Source organism: Hippopotamus amphibius, chromosome 1 (assembly GCF_030028045.1).
Source record: "Hippopotamus amphibius kiboko isolate mHipAmp2 chromosome 1, mHipAmp2.hap2, whole genome shotgun sequence".
In the NCBI taxonomy this organism is placed as follows: Eukaryota; Metazoa; Chordata; class Mammalia; order Artiodactyla; family Hippopotamidae; genus Hippopotamus; species Hippopotamus amphibius.
Window position 1 is genome coordinate 11,148,820 of NC_080186.1, and position 16,695 is coordinate 11,165,514.

General features: G+C 46.6%; 1 pseudogene; it reads left to right on the forward strand.

The window, feature by feature from the left end:
- Positions 1 to 14,241, forward strand: part of LOC130852028 (phosphoglycerate mutase 1-like) — a 172,441-nt pseudogene extending 158,200 nt beyond the window's left edge.
- The last annotated feature ends 2,454 nt before the right edge of the window (positions 14,242 to 16,695 follow it).

Consider the following 16,695-nt stretch of genomic DNA (forward strand, 5'->3'; position numbering starts at 1 on the left):
TCACAGAGCGAGCCCTCAGGTATCATTGGTTGTGTGCGTGAACGAAGGTAGAGAGCCAGCTAAAGCAGATAGAAGTTGTTTGTGAAAAGCATCATCCTGATCTGAGGTCGTATATTTAGATTCATCCTTTCTAACCCAGTCCCCCAGCCTGCAAGCTCCTCGAGAGTCTGGACCTCATTTGTCTGGCTTATAGGTGTAGCCCCTGCACATGAGACAGGGACTGGCACTTGGTAGCCTCTCGGCAAATATGTACTGAATGAATGAACGAAGGAAGCCTCCCTCTGCCTTCACACATGTCCCTCCTTGCCCATTCTCCTCCTGGGTCTTCAGAGCAAGGCCATTTTGACCTGTTGGCCACCTGCATAAACGAGGGTCTTCTTGGGCTGAGGCGCTGTCCATGCCACCTTCCATTTCTGCACCCCTGTAACCAAGAATGGCTGTTCTCTAGACCCTGCCCTGGCCGAGTAAGTTCTCCCAGCCCTGTACCCTGATGGCCAGAGTTGTGCTACATGGGGCCCTGCCAGTACCCACGCAAATACTGCTGTCTTATAGGGGCCCGCCTTCCCCTGGAGCCATCTGGGGTCTCGAAAACCTTCCCAAGGAGGCTCCAGGAGCCACTACCTGTGAGATGAGACGTTTGGCCGTCCTCTCCCTCCCCCAGCACCAGACAGTCAAGATAGAAGATGAAAGGAGAAGGGAAGGGTTTTGAGAGGCTCTCAGTCTCAGGGAAATAGAGACAAGAAAGAAAAGGAAAGGAGGGAGGGAGGGAAGGAGGGAGGGAGGGAAGGAGGAAGGAAGGGAGGAAGGAAGGAAGGAGGAAAAGATACCATCATCTTAGTATATTATAGAACCTAGAATAAAAGCATATTGCCTAGTGCCCTGGGATCACAGAGAAAGGCTCTGGGAAGTTAGAGGAAATAGTTCTAAAAAGCTGCATCCATCACTGGTCCATTTCATTACGTTTACTGAGTGCCCATTGTGTGCCAGGCAGTTATCTGGGAAGACAAAGATGCTGACAGTTACTCCTCCCCCTGCAGGAGCTCACAGTCCAAAGGTATCAGTAAGTACAAACACCTTATGATAGGAGCCTATGTAGCCCATGTAGTGGGTGGTGCGTTGCTGCCGTTAACCACTCTGAACCTCGGTCTCCTCATCTGTAAACTGGAGATACCTATGGTTGCTCACAGAATCACTGAGAGGATTAGATGAGATGATATCTATACGTGCTATGCCTCCTGTGTTCATATACAATTAGCGCTCAGTAAACTATTATTCTAGGTGTTGCTGCTCTAAGGGAGAAATACACAAAGTCTAGGGGAAAATAAGGGCTGGAAGGACTAAATCAGCTGATGTGGGGGGTGAGGGGAGGAGGGAGGTGTAGTCAGGAAAGGCTTCACTGAAGATCTGCCCCAGTGCTAAAGATGAGAAGGAATCATGGATCCTGAGAAGCCAGAAACGGGTGTACTTTTCTTCCTTTCCATCTTGCAGACCCTGGTGATTGAGGTCCTCTAATAGTTAAACACCGTGTAAGCATCCTTAATGTGGGGAAGGTTGAGGGGGAAGATTAGAGCCATCTGCTAATAACAGCCATCTTCTTATCTCCCATTGTTGACAATTTCCCACCACATTTTTGGGTCTGTTCTGTTTTCCGTCTGAACTGATGACTCCGAGTGGGAGGAACACCCACGCAAAACCCACAGCCAAGGACTGTGGTCCTTTACTCTTTGTAAAGCCGAAACCCGGAGAAGAGATAACTTTGAACCCATGGGGCAAGAAAGCCCCGAGCCTTTATTTCCCTGGAGATTTCGTTTTGCTGATAGGCAAAGCCTGGGGACTTGATGCTGTCCCTGTTGCAAGATCTCCAGTTTTTACTTAGTGTTTTGACTCACTGCGGGACCGAAATAACCCTCAGGGGTCAAAGAGCTGGACCCAGAAGCATGTCTTTCCTGGGAAAACCAGTGTGGAAGAGTGTCTCAGAGCAGCCGGACACCCACTGCAGGGAAAAATGCCTTTGTGGATGGTCCTGTTCTGGGTGGGAGTGGGTGGGAGTCCCATCCGTGGGCCCCTCCTAGCTTGGTCTGTGTGGTTGGCGGTGGGAGGGGAGGGGTCAGTGGGCACCAGGTGACAGGAGCAGACACCGCTCAGCTGACATTGAAAAAAACCTCAGCAATTGATGTCTGAGGGTGACCACCTGAAAACAGGACCTCTTGGCCAGGACTCCAGGATTTTAATTGAACTGCCAAGATGTGGAAGGCAGTGCTGGAGTGATAGCCCAGAGGGAAATAAATGTCACTTTCATTCCAGAGAATATTACTAAGGTGGCTGCAAAGTCCAGTTTTCCTTTCCAAGCCTTTTATTCAACTTAAGGACTAGGTTCAAGCATAGTGGGACCAACTATATGCCTTAGCCTTGGTTTGGCCCTAATGCATGTATATCTATGTCTCCGCTGAGATGTAAATACTTCTTAATAACAGAGAACAAGAGCAATTCGAAAGTCTAAGAACCCACTCTTGCTACGGTATGAATTTCTCCGAGCATTTTTCTAAAGAGCATGGACTCCTATTATAATAAAAAAATAAAGATGAAAAAAGATCTGGGTATGAAGGTTTGATGTATACTGCTATTTTGAGACAATTATTTGTTCTTAATGAATTTGTAAAGATGTTAATAAGACTAGCATGTATGCAGCACTTCTTAGGAGCCTGGCACTTTCTGGGCAGGATTAATATAACTTTTGCAACAACTCTGCGATATTGTGTATGGAGGTACAATCATCCCATTTTATGCATGTGGAAACAGAAGCTTAGAGAATTTCAGCAGCAAGACCCTGGGCTTGCATCGGTGCTGCCAGTCTATGGAAGAGTTGCTTAAGACGTAAGTCCCTACCATAGAATGCAAAACATAGGAGATTCAAACGAACTTCAAGTGGTCACTCTCTAAGGTCTTCCGCTCTCCCTGTTTTTTATATGTCACACCTGGACTGAGGGGCACAGTCTGAATGTTCCCTCTGAGATCCTCAAGGGTCACCACCATTCCTTGTTGACCTGTCAGTAATCCTAGAGCAGCATGGGATGCCAACTCCAATGCCCAGGGAAGCCTGGCAGGTGATGGAGCCCAGTGAAGTTGGTAGGGAGTAAGTGAATCAACAGAGAGAGCTTGCTCCGTCCAAAGGAAGACGTTTCCACTCAGTTCCAGCTGGTTGCAGGCTTGTGGGACTGCAGGCCCCGTGTGGCCAAATGGTTTGCTTTTTCAAGAGAAGCTGGAGAGGCCAGATCTGTGAAATCTCACAATTTTTCAATCACCGGCAGCTCGTTCACAATGTGAACCAAGAATCACCACATAGGGTTGAATTTGGCCCCTGTGCAGCCACGTCTTCCCCGGAGCCTTGCACAGTTCTTGACACCTAGTTGACTTTCTATAAAAGCTTTTGAGTTAATGAAGGAATGAATTACTAGGCAAAGAGTTCATTTGAAGGGCCAGTCTTTCAGACATGCTTCTGTTGCCTGTTAGCGGTGGAATGAGCCCACCATGTCACCACCAGCAGAAGGAGGAAAAGCAGCCCAACTCGGACCCTGTTATCAACAGTCCTTGATCCTGATAAGTGTGGTTTGCTAGTGGCAGTTGGGTTTTGCTTGGGCTGCAATCATCAATATCACCTCTATCTGAGTTTTAGAACCAGGTGGTTGACATCAGGAGATTTGGAAAGTTGGCCAAGTGTGGAAATTGTATCTTGGTCAGATGTTTACTCTTCCTGGCCCCCAGCAAAGTCTGACCAATGGGAGGGTCTTAGTGTTTCAGTGAATGAGTGAAATCAGTGCTGGTCCTTCATTTGTTCATTCATTCACCAGACATGTGTTGGTCATCAGTGTGTGCTGGCAATGGGGTTCCAGTGGTAAATGATAGACTTGCTCAAGCTTAACAGTCTGGTGGAATAGGTAGATGCCGAAGAAGTAACTGGGAGCATGCTGGGTTTGGGACAGGGCTGTAGGATCACAGGTGTTGCAGTGGGCGTAACTCAGCTTGGTGGTCAGAAGAGGTCCTCTGAGGAGGTGATGTGTAACTGGAGGATGGAGGTTGAACAGGGATACACTCAAGTGAACTGTGGTAGAGGGAGACAGAGGGGGCAGGATGTGCAAAGGTCCTGATGCAGAGGGAGCCAGGAGCACAGAGAAAAGTAGAGGGTGGCAGAGATGGCCCAGAACAGATCACGCAGTAGGCCATAGTGAGAGTTTGGACTTCAACCTGAGAGTAAGAGAAAGCAGCAGAAGGGCTTAAACAGGAAGGGGCATGATGAATTGCATCCTAAAAGATCTTTCTAACTAAACTGTGGAGAACTGATTAGACAAGGTCAAGAATGAATGTAGGAACTATGATGGGAGTTATTGTGTGTGTTGAGGCAAGAAATAGGATGCTAACTTAGACTAGGATGTAGTGAGAGTCAGGGATAATACCAGGGACATATGAACTATTTAACAGGTAGACTCAACATGAGTTGGTTGTTGATTGGCTGTGGGGGATGAAGGTGACTGCCTTGAGAACCTGTAAGGAGGTGGTACCTTTGGTGAGATTAGGAACACTGGTGGGTGCTATGGTCACACCATTTTCTGAGCTGCCATCATTTAGACTACAGTGTCCATGTCTTCCCTGGAGCTCTACAGCACAGCAGTCCTGGGAGGAAGGATTAGGAGGAAGGGACTGATGTCGTTTGGAGTTTTGACAAAGAAACTAACACAACATCTCCAAAGCCCCAGTTGTAATTTTCCATTATCATCTGATCAAAAGTGGTCAAAGTTAGGAAACTGAATTTTCAAGGTAGTTAGGCCTTAAGAAGAACCAGGCCCATGATGTTTCTGAGAAAGAAACATGTATTTTTAATCTTTCAGAACTAATGGGAAACAGCCCTCCTCCCCTCCCCCCAAAAGAAGCAGGCATTACCTTTGAGACTAGAGCATTCCAAGGAACTGGGAAAAGTAGAATAAGGAGCCCAGTTAGATGTCTTAAGACTCATACCAGCTCAGTGTCCAAATAAGCCCATAAATGACTGGAAATCCCCAAATCCTGGGCTCTCACCCATGTGACCTTGCCCTTCCCAGTGTCCTCACTGTGAGAAGAGGGTGCAGGGTGAGCCCACATTCTGCCAAGTGTGACCCGCTGTGATCATACTGTGAACACAGTATGTTCTTGCAGAGAAGGAAGACCCCAAGGAGGACTTTTTTTAAGGCCGAATAGAGGGACAGAAGTACTGCCCCAGACTCCTTAAAAGAAAGTTCTAAGGACAGATGAGACCAAGGATACAAAATCATTCTGGTTTTGAAAACAAAGATGCCATGAAAGCAGACAGCATCTCTGAGATGCTAAGGAGGAAGGGAGGGAAGGAATCGTCGCTCTTTCTAAGATGACAGAAACATTTAACCTGGTGGAGGACGCAAGATCATGATTCGGTCCTGATGGCCTATGTCAGCCTTTCTTTCAGTCTTCGACCATTTTCCTTCCCATCCTGCATTTTTCTCAATGAAGGAGTCCCCTTTGGTTGGGGAACAAGTCGGGGGTGGTAACTTGTCGGAGTCAGAAGTTGCCGCAGATGCAGGACAAGGTGTTCAGGGTAGAGCCTGCTGTGCCTTTGGTGTTAAAAGGGATCCCACCCACTCTGGGGTTCCACTTCCCACGCGCTAGGCGGGCTCGAATCAGAAAGACAGAGAATGCAAGAAACGAACACAACATTGTAAGGCAACTATACGCCAATAAAAATTAATTAAAAAAAAAAAGAATGAGCATGGTTGAGGATGTAGAGAAACGGGATCCCTCATACACGGCTGGTAGGGATGGGAAATGCTGCAGCTGTTTCGGAAAATGGTCTGGCAGTTCCAAATAAAGTCAGATCCACAGTTACCTGGGGTCAGGACTCCAGCACACCTTTTGGGGGACACAGTTCAGCTCCCAACAATGGGAGAGACAAATAATAAATACTCCATCAAATAAACAAGCAAGATACTCTCCTAGGTGCTGTAGAGGGAATGCAGGTTTCCGTGAAGGGAAGTGATGGGAAGGCCAGGGAGGCCTGAGAAGTCCCCACCTGGGAGGTGGCTTTGGAGCTGAGCCCCAAACGACCAGGAGGAGCTGGCCCTGCCAAGAGCTGCGGCAGAGGTGAGAAGACCCCAACACAGGATGTGCGCAGAACTGCGGCAGGGGCAGGGAAGGGGCGTGAGCGCAGAGGTGCGGCGAGGGCCAGGGCACGCGGGGGCCTCTCGGGGCTGGTAAGGGGCTTGGAATTTGTTCCCTCCCAATGCACCCAGAAGCCAGCAGGACTCAGTGCCAGGATTTGAACCCAGGTCTAAGTGACCAAGACTCTTTGGGTAGAAACACCCTGAGGCCACACCACCCCCTCCAGTGGCTCCTGTTGCTACTGAATCAATGTCAAGCTCATGTGTCTCCCCTGTGACCTGGGCCCTCCCTACCGCTCCGGCCTCCTGACACCTCCACCTCCGCTCTCCCTCTCGTTCCCTCCCTCCTTCGAGGGCCTTCTTTCCGCCCCTCGCCACCAGCCAAGGTGTTCCCGGACTCTGCGATTGCTCTACCCCACCCCCCGACCCCCACCGCCCCCAGGACGCTCCTCCCCAGCCCTTCTCATCACTGTGCTTCCTCATCTATCATTCGGGTCTCAGTTCAAACATCCCAGAGAAGCCTTCCCTGCACCTCGGCCAGAGCAGCCCCTTCCAGGCAATGCTGTCACATGACCGTCTTTTATCTTCAGAGCACTTTTCCTAGCTGTCAAGGTATCTCCTCCTTTTCCTGCCCCACCTCCACCCTACTGAAGGTGGGCAGGATGTCTGCCTGCCGAGGCAGCCCACCCAGAACGATGCCCGGTAGGTATTAATACTTGTGAACAGGTCTGCTGCTTCTCTCGGTTCCCAGCAGAACTTCCAGCTGTGCTGGGAAACCTTGGATTAAGCTCTATGTGAGGGACTATTTGATTCCCCCCAGCTACAAGCTGCTTCCCAGGTTTGTCTGGGCCATCAGGAGCCTAGAAAAACCTGGGAAGAGAAAATCTCTTAAATGTGTTTCTAGAGACAGAAACTTAATACTAAAGTCACCTTTTTCCCTTTTGTCACAACTCCGCTTCCACACAAGGTCCTCAGACAACCCCCAAGGCACACACGCATCCGAGGTGCTGGTTACCCCATGTTTCAGTTCTCTTTTGCTGCATAACAAACAATCCTAAAAGTGAGTGCCTTAAAGTTACAGCCATTTTATTTGCTCACAAGTTCTGTGGGTCAGGGGCACGGCGAGGCTGGGCTCTGCAGCTCTGTTCCACGTGGAGTCGGCGGGGTCGCTCATGAGCTTGTATTCAGATGGCAGCTGGACTGAAATTCCCAAAGTGACTTCCCTCTTGTATCTAGCACCTAGGTGGGAGCACCTGGGAGCCTGAGACCTCTCCTCCCCCTCTGCCCCCCCCCACCCCAACCCTCACATGACTAGCTTGGGCTCCTTCGTCCTGGTGGCGAATCCCAACAGTGGACAAAAGTGGAAGCTGCAGATCTCTTAAAACCCAAACTGGGGAGTTATCCAGTGTCACTTCCCTTGAGTTCTATCTGCCAAAACAAGGGACAGGGACCACCCAGACCCAGGGTCAGGGGAAATAGTCTCCACCTCTCAGGAGGATCATGTCACAAAGGAACATGTAGGGTGGGAAATACTGCAGTCACCTTTGGAAACACAATCCTCCATGTCCAATTTCTAGATTAGCATCTTTCAGACCACAGAATTCATCACTCATTTTGTGTGTCCTGCCACTAAGAGGCAGTGTGGGCTCCTCCGGCTTCCCTTTGGGGCTTTTCCTGGTGCCTTCAGACTCCTAGCCCCTGGCATTGGAAGGTAGAACCAGAAGCTTCCAAGCAGCGCTCCCAGGGGTTCCTGGGCCTTTGCACGTGCTGCTCTCTTGGATGACAAACAGATCCCCCCACTTGCTGCGGGAGCTCATGAATATATTCACCTCTGAATTTAAGAACCATAATGGATTGTTGCTGGCTCCAGACCTCGCAGAAATATTGAACAAACAAGATGTAGGTCTTCAGGGCAATGGCATTCTTTTTGATTTCCTGGGCTGATTACTATTGATTATCTGCTGTGCACTTTGTTAATTTCCTTTTGACGGGCTCTCTTCTCTGAAAAATTCCTGGGAAGGGCTTGGTTTTGTTTTTCTTTCTGGGATTAAGGCGCTATGTATTCTAAACAACCCGATCATTCAACAGAGAATTCATTCTACTGCCCTGTTTTGGCAGCCGATTTACCAGTGACCTCTCCCAAAGTGAAGTGACAGGCGAACGTGATGCAGGAGGTTTACCTACTCATCCTTAAGAGACATTGCAAGAATAGTGTTGGGGTATAAATCATCTCCTCCTTTGCTGATGCTAATTGCAGTGTACCTGGGGTTAAATATAATTTTGCATAACAGGTAACATTTAGTTTGTGTCAGGCTCACTGCTCATCGTTTGACTCCTCCCAACAAACCCACGAGGTAGTCCCTGATACTATTCCAAGTGTTGTAGGTATCCAAAGGGAGAGCTTTGGAATATGCAAAGGTTTTGGGGCATCAGAGCCAAATGTCTTTTTTTTTTGAAAGCCAAACATGTTGCCTCTTTAGGGCTTTTGAACTTGATATTGCCTCTACCTCAAAGCCCTGGCCTGATCTCTGCTCTTTGCATGGTCCCTCCATCTCATCCTTCTGGTCTCAGAGCTCAGATGTCGTGTCTTCAGAGAGGCTTATGCCTCCCCAGCCTCCCTTCCTTCACATCGTCCTGTTTTATTTCATTCCTAGCACGTCTCTCTAACCAGCAGATACTTCTTCTATTCTGAGGTTTACAGCGTCTCTCCTCCATTCTGGAATACTTGAGGAGCTAGTTTGTGGGTTCGGTTAGCTTCTTCGTTAGCTCAAAAACTATCTGCTGAGTGAATGGATGAACCCATGTCCTCCCACTCACTCACTCATGACCTGCATGACCTTGGCAAGTTACCAAACTTGTCAGGGCCTCAGGTGTCCCATCTGTCAAACGGGGACAGTCATTAGAATCTGGCCCATTGGGTAGGTGTCAGAATTAAGCAAGATACTATCAATAAATGCCTTAGGTCTCTCGTGGGACATAGGCATTTGGGAATTAAAGCAAAGTACTATTCTAGATACTAAGGATACGTGAGCGAAATGAAATTTTTAAACGTAGAGTATTTAGCACTGTGCCTGGCAGACTGAACACTGAAATGTGATTGCTATTCATGACTTTCCTTCTGACACTTTAGGGACAGTGACATGATCACCAGCCAGAAGTGGATTCAATCCTGATCTTTACTGTTGACTGGGGGAGAAACCAATAAAACCCTAAAATTCACAGGTAATCTTTATCTTGACTTAGAAACAGGGAAGAGAAGCGCTCCGAGGATCCAGGGTTCTGGAAGAGCCAGAGACCTCCTTAAGGCCTGCAGCAGAGTTAGAGGAGCCCAGAGGATGCGGAGTTGGTGGGGGTAGGGGGCTGGTTTGAAGGAGCCTGGGAGTAAATAACGTGCATTAAAAGGCATAAACCTCAGTCTCAAGTGCTAAGAAATCATACCCTCATTTTAAAGACTTTTTGACTCCCGGATTTTACAATGAATCATTGCATTTTCTAAGCACAGGGTCAACTTCAGAAGAGAATATTTACAACCATGAACACCTGTGCCTAGGCAGCCTCTACACATGCAGGATCTGAATGCAAATTGAACAGCTGTAAATTGGCCTGTTATAACAGCGTATGAAGATGTTGAAAACTGGGGGGTGCAACCAGAAGGTGGGCTCCTCAGTCTTTAGACACATTCCAGGCTGGACGGTAATGACGAGGCTATTTGTTTCCCCCAGTAATCGTTTGTCCCTGTAAAACCCATCAAGAGATCTAGTTTCAATCTGTGAGTCTCACTTTCCTTATCTGTAGAATAAGAATAAAACAGCCCCACTTCCCAGGGTTCTGCAAATTACCAAGAAAACAATACATGGAAAACACTTAGCACAGTCCCTAACATATAAACATGTTCAGTAAATGTGAGTTTTGTTATTTTTTAAATTCCTATGCACTCAATCCTCAGTAATAAAAATATCATCAATAATTGTTAGTTGACATGTGGGCTGAACTCCTGGGGCTGTGCTGTGAGCCTTCCAGCCGTGGTTCTACCATTTCTAGTTCTGTGTCTGGGCAAGTCTCTTCACCTCCCTCAGCCTCAGTGTCCTCATCTGTAAAGTGGGCTTAAGAATGGAGCCAGCTATACAGACCTGTTGTAAAGGGTTCCAGCTGCCTGGCAAGTATAAAGAATGCTCTATATGCATTTGCTATTATTAGCAATTATTATTAGTTGGAACCAGTCATTGTTTGCAATGCTAAGAATGAGACTTCCACCCTCTTTAGGCAAATATATTTACCTAAAGTGAACGGTTGCTGATTCATGGTTCTTAGTGGCTCACTGAGACGCAGCTCATTGAGACGCAGCTCCCTTGCGAACTTGAACCGCAGTGAAAGTGTGTTCCCTCCTCTGAGTAATTGAAGAGCCTTATGAAAGCAATAATAAATATACCTAGGTTTCCATGGAGACAATTATCTAATTAGGTCTTTCCTTTAATCAAAGGAGTCCAAATTTAGGAACTCTTCGTGTGTTTCCTGATTAAGGGCATGTGCCATTTCCCTGCGCTGCTGGAGGAACCCCAGAGTGGAAGCATGCCTCCCAGCCTTGTCACCAATGTTTTCGTTACAGACGATGGTAGAAGGCCTGGTAGCATCTTCAGAAGGGCTAATTTTTCCTGACAGCCCTGCACAACTTTGTTTGCTGATAATCCTCTTCCCTCTGGCAGTCCCAGCAGAGAGAGGCAACACCAACGGGTCTCAGTTCCCTCGATGGCAGCTTCTCAAAGGACTCAGGAGGGGTGCCCAGTGGAGCCAGAGTGAAAAAGGGAAAGCCGCTGCCCTTACAGTGCCCGGCCTTAAAATGCACAGCGTAGCCCCAGCTCAGATGGGCTGTAACATGTCAGAATGTGATGAGGCTGATATTTGGAATTTGCTACTGAACATAGTCCCTGCAAAATGCCATTTCCAGCACCTAATACCTGTCTGGGGAAAGATCAGAACATTTAGTTTTAATCTTAAAGGTCATGCAGGAATTCATCCTAATAATGGAGTCTCAAGCCAGGCAGAGAGGCCGGGCAATCTCACCCACAGGAGTTCCTCTGTCAGATTGAGCCCCTACAAAGAGGAAGAGCCCATGTGCAGAGAACTGATAAAGACTACTGGCCTTTTCAAGGTGACCCTGAGAAGCCAGGTGTGGTTTAATCTCTATCTGCCCCTCAGAGCCTCCCTTCTGCAAAAACCAGACCCTAGGCACAGATGCCTGCATTCATGCATTTATTGAATAAAAATTTATCTGTGTGCCAGGTCCTGAGCTAGATAAGCTAGAGATAAGACATGAAAAGTACACTCTTTGTCCTTGAAGAGAGAATTGCCAAGCCAAGGAAAAAGAAAATTGCTAAGAAATGATCCCACTACTGTCAGTCTGAATATAATGGGAAAAGCTCCATGGCTTGCCTAAAGAAGTCAGGGAAGCCTTCTTGGAGGAGGTGGACCTGAGCTGAGTCCTGGCATTTTCTGGCAAGTAGGCATGGGGCAGGGTTCATAGCAGAGCTAAAAGCCTAGAAGCATGAAAGACCTGGCCTAGTGGGGAGTGTAATAGGGGTAGATGGGACATGAGGCTGAGTCTGGAGCCTGGGAGAGTGTGATACATCAGCATCTTAAGGACCAAACTAGAGAGGTGGATAGAGACCATGTCCAAAGGGGGTCCTCACCTGGGGACAGCAGGGGGCCTCTAAGGAGGGTGTACCAGTCAGGGTTCAGTTTGAGAAACAAAACCAGGAGGAGATATATATTAAGAGATTTATCAGAAGGCAATACATTTATTTCAAGGCAAGTCTGAAACCTGAAGGACAGGCTGGAATTCTTGAGTACGTGGTGAAGCTGTTGCCACAGCAGAATTTCATCAGGGAAGCCTTGGCTCTGCTCTTAAAGCCTTTCAACTGATCAAATCAGACTGACCCAGATTAGGAAGGATGATCTCTTTTACTTAGAGTCAACTGATTATGGACTGTAATCACACCTATAAAGTACTTTCACAGTGACACCTAGGTGAATGTTTGATTGTATAACTAGAGACCATAGACTAGCCAAGTTGGCATATAACACTGACCATCCCAGGGACTCTGGGGAGGCACATGCTTTCTGCAGCACCTCATCCTCTCTCCCTGGATTAAAGATGAGGCACAAGCAACATCCAGTCACTCAGGTGACTGCTCCTGTACCAGAGAAACCTGCAAATTAAACAAGGGCAATTCTGGGACTGGCAGGAATAAATGCAGCTGCTGTGCTGCAGTGACATCACCAAGCCCAAGGACAGCCTCTTCAGGCAACGAAAAGGACATAGTTCTAGAAACCTAACACATCTTGATTTCAAGCTCAGCTTGACTACTTACCTTTTCTTTTTTAATTGAAGTATAGTTGATTTACAATGTTGTATTAGTTTCAGGTGTACAGCAAAGTGACTCAATTATACATATTATATATATATATTATTTTACAGATTCTTTTCCATTATAGGTATGACAACATATTGAATACAGTTGCCTGTGCTATACAGTAGGACCTTGTTGGTTATCTATTTTATATAGTGTGTATCTGTTAATCCCAAACCCCTAATTTATCCCCCTCTCCTCGTCCCCTTTGTAACCATGTTTGTTTTCTATGTCTGTGAGTCTATTCCTGTTCTGTAAACAAGTTCATTTGTGTCACTTTTTTAGATTCCACATGTAAGTGAGGTCATGTGATATTTGTCTTTCTCTGACTTGCTTCACTTAGTGTGATACTCTCTTGGTCCATCCATGTTTACATTTTTTAAAAATCTATAAAATGAGATGATACCTTAGAGGTATGTTAGGAGGTTAAGATGCAAATATTAGTCGAGCTTCTAGAAAGTACTTAACAAGAGGCAGTGATATATACATTACTAAGAAACAAAATAATAATAAGAAACAAATTGTACACTTTAAATATATGCAGTTTATTGTATGTCAATTGTATCTCAATAAAAGTTCTTAAAGAAGTGGAAAAAAAAAAAAAAAACAGGCACAAAGGGACAGCGACTCCGGACTCTCGGTGAGCCCCAGTCTGCGCCGCACCCGGAGCTGTCGCCATAGCTGCCTGCAAGCTGGTGCTGATTCGGCATTGCCGTGGAACCTGGAGAATCGCTTCAGCGGCTGGTACCACGCCAACCTGAGTCCGGCCGGGCACGAGGAGGCGAAGTGCGGCGAGCAGGCGCTGTGCGATGCTGGCTATGAGTTTGACATCTGCATCACCTCAGTGCAGAAGAGAGCCATTCAGACCCTCTGGACAGTGCTGGCTTCCATGGACCAAATGTGGCTGCCAGCGGTGAGGACTTGGCACCTTAATGAACGACACTATGGAGGCCTGACTGGCCACAATAAGGCAGAAACTGCTGCCAGGCATGGTGAGGCCCAGGTAAAGATCTGGAGGCGCTCCTCTGATGTCCCACCACCTCCGATAGAGCCTGACCATCCCTTCTACAGCAACATCAGTAACGATCGTAGGTATGCAGACCTCACTGGAGATCAGCTGCCCTCCTGTGAGCGTCTGAAAGACACTATTGCCAGAGCTCTGCCCTTTGGGAATGAAGGAATAGTTCCCCAGATCAAGGAGGGGAAACGAGTACTGATTGCAGCCCATGGCAACAGCCTTCGGGGCATCGTGGAGCATCTGGAGGGTCTCTCCGAAGAGGCTATCATGGAGCTGAACCTGCCAAATGGCATTCCCATTGTCTATGCATTGGACAAGAACTTGAAGCCCATCAAGCCCATGCAGTTCCTGGGGGATGAAGAGACCATGTGTGAAGAGACCATGCGTAAAGCCACGGAGGCTGTGGCTGCCCAGGGCAAGGCCAAAAAGTGAGGGCGAGAAGCAGATTACTTTCCCAAGGACTACCCTTCCCGCCAAGTCCATCCTATTCCTTTGCACCTCTCCCCTGCACATGTCACACCGACGACATCTGTAGGCATATTTAAGTTGTAGCTGCAGATGGGGACCAGCAGCTCCCAATTTCATTTTACCCATTTATCTCTTGCACCCACTCCCTTCATACAGTCTAGTCAGAATGGCATCTCTGGGGCATGGTCCTCAGTCCAAGCCGAGGGAAGACTTATCCAAGAGTGCTGAGAGGTAGTAACTGGGGGGTTTGCTAGCGGTTTATTACTAAGGACCTGCTTGAGTAGGGGATAGGGAGGAATCATGCTAAGGTGTGACCAGTGAGGAGAAGCAAGAGAGGCTATTTGTGTTCCCAAAGGCCAGCTGGGCACTGTTTTGTTCAGGTGACTGGGGGCTCTAGTCATTCCAGTGGAAGATGAATGTAACCTGCATGGTGATTCAATCAAACATTTCCTCCCTGACTCCAAAAGATTGGGATCAATCCTGAATGTTTATGTGTTACATTTACTTTTGCCAAAAAAAAAAAAAAAAAAAAAAAATATATATATATATATATATATATATATATATATATACATCTCAATTTAAAAAAACCCTTCTGGGATTTCTAGTGGCAGTTGAAATATTCCCACATGTGGTCATCAGAAAATGAGCCATTCCTTACACCATCATGGGATGAGCTCCTTGACTTCTAAGGTGTAGGAGTTCATCCTGCTGTGTGTGTGTTAGAATCCCTCCCCTACATTAGTGTTTTAGGGCAGTGGAATGCCTCGTGATCATGTCCAAGTGTGTCTTTCCCTGTGCCTGATTTCTGAGTCATGTTCCATTTGCTTGGCCCACCATTTAGGCCCAGTACTCATTTGAGCATAACTGTACTAAGTTTTTTTCCAGATCAGTATAATAAAGGAGTGATGTGCAATTAAAAGAAAAAAAAAAACAGGCACAAAGTTTCAGTTACACAAGATGCATATGTTCTAGAGACCTACTGTACCATATTGTGCCTATAGTTAACAATACTGTGTTGTGCACTTAAAATTTTGTTAAGGTGGGAGAGCTCATATTGTGTTCTTACTGCAATAAAAAAAATTAATTAAAAAAGAAACGAGGCAGTGGTCATTAACTAAGATTCATTTGGCTACAAGTAACAGGGACCAACGTGAGCTAAATTAAGTAGAAGAGGAATTCGTGGGAGGAATATTAGTATGTGTCATGGAGTCCAAAAAAAGTTGACCGTCAAGAACATTGGGAAGTAGGGCATCCTCGTGGACCTCCATAACTGGACTTTTTTTGACCATCCCTGGGACCAGACTCTGCCATTGACCAGACTTGGCACTCGACAGGCCCCAGATTTAGTGCCTCTCAGTTCAAATTCTTGAGAGAAAGAACCTCATTGGATGGCTTGGGTCAGATGTTCACCCAGGATCCAATCCGCTTTGGCCTGACAGTGGTGTCATAAAAAACAAATATGGCTGCCAGGTCTTACCCTGTGGACAAATGGACACCTGAGGAGAGGTCCATTCTTCTGGCATTATAGCAAGTTGCCACACCTCCTCAGTGGGAGCTTCGTGGTGCTCCATATTCCCAGTGACCTTCCTGCCTTGACCTTGACCAACACCTTCTCATCTCTTCTCCATCTGCCCCACTGCAGACCTTATGGTCAACTCTCTGTCTGTATAGCCCAGGACAAATTATTTACCCTCGCTAAGGCTCAGTCTCCTCATCTCAAAATGGAGACGAAAATAACACCCATCTTAAAGAAGTGTTGTGAAGATTAAATAATATACATTGAGCTCTTAGTTCTTAAAGTGGTTGTTATTGCTTTCATTGTTGTTGTTTAATTGTTATTAGTATAGTAGTGGCAATGTTTCTTGCTGCCTAGCTGAGCTTAGGAAAAAATAAGAATAGCATAAAGCACTGTGAAGAGATAGAAGACATAGACTTTACAGCCAGCTATATCTGGATTGCAACCTCACCCTGCTACTTAGTGTCTATGCAACAAGTTGCTCAACATCTCTGAACTCATTTCTTCATTTGCAAAACGAGAGGAGTAATAACCATCTTGCAGGATCTTTGTAAGGATCAAATGACATCCCTATGCATAGTGTGCTTAGCAAAATTTCTAGTATATAGTAGGTGCTCAATAAAAAATTCTTATCATTATTATAATTATAATTCTTATTATGAAACCACTTACTTAGTCAAATAAATTCCTATGTAGCATGACTTCCTAACTTCATCTTACAGCAGTCTAAATCTGATGTCCTTTCTAAATCTGATGTCATTCATATCTTGGGCACCTGAAGTACTGGCTGATAATTATTAACAATTCTGGCTCATATGCCTTCTATTGGTGACTCTAGAGTGAACATTTTCTGAGCTGGGCAGTGGTGTCACTGGCTTCAAGGACATCTGTCATTTGGGGAATGGCAGTGTGATTTTTGCATATGGCATTGAAGTGATCCGTTCTTCACCGGGTTTGGAGTTAATTTGGGGCACACACTTCCTCAATCGCATGTCTTCTGGAAGCACAGAGATGAAACCCCACACTGGGCCAAACCAGGCATGGAGATTTGGCACCTTGAATAGATGGCAAGAAAATTTAGCTCAAATAAGGAGCCACTGTAAGCACATTTCATTTTCATCT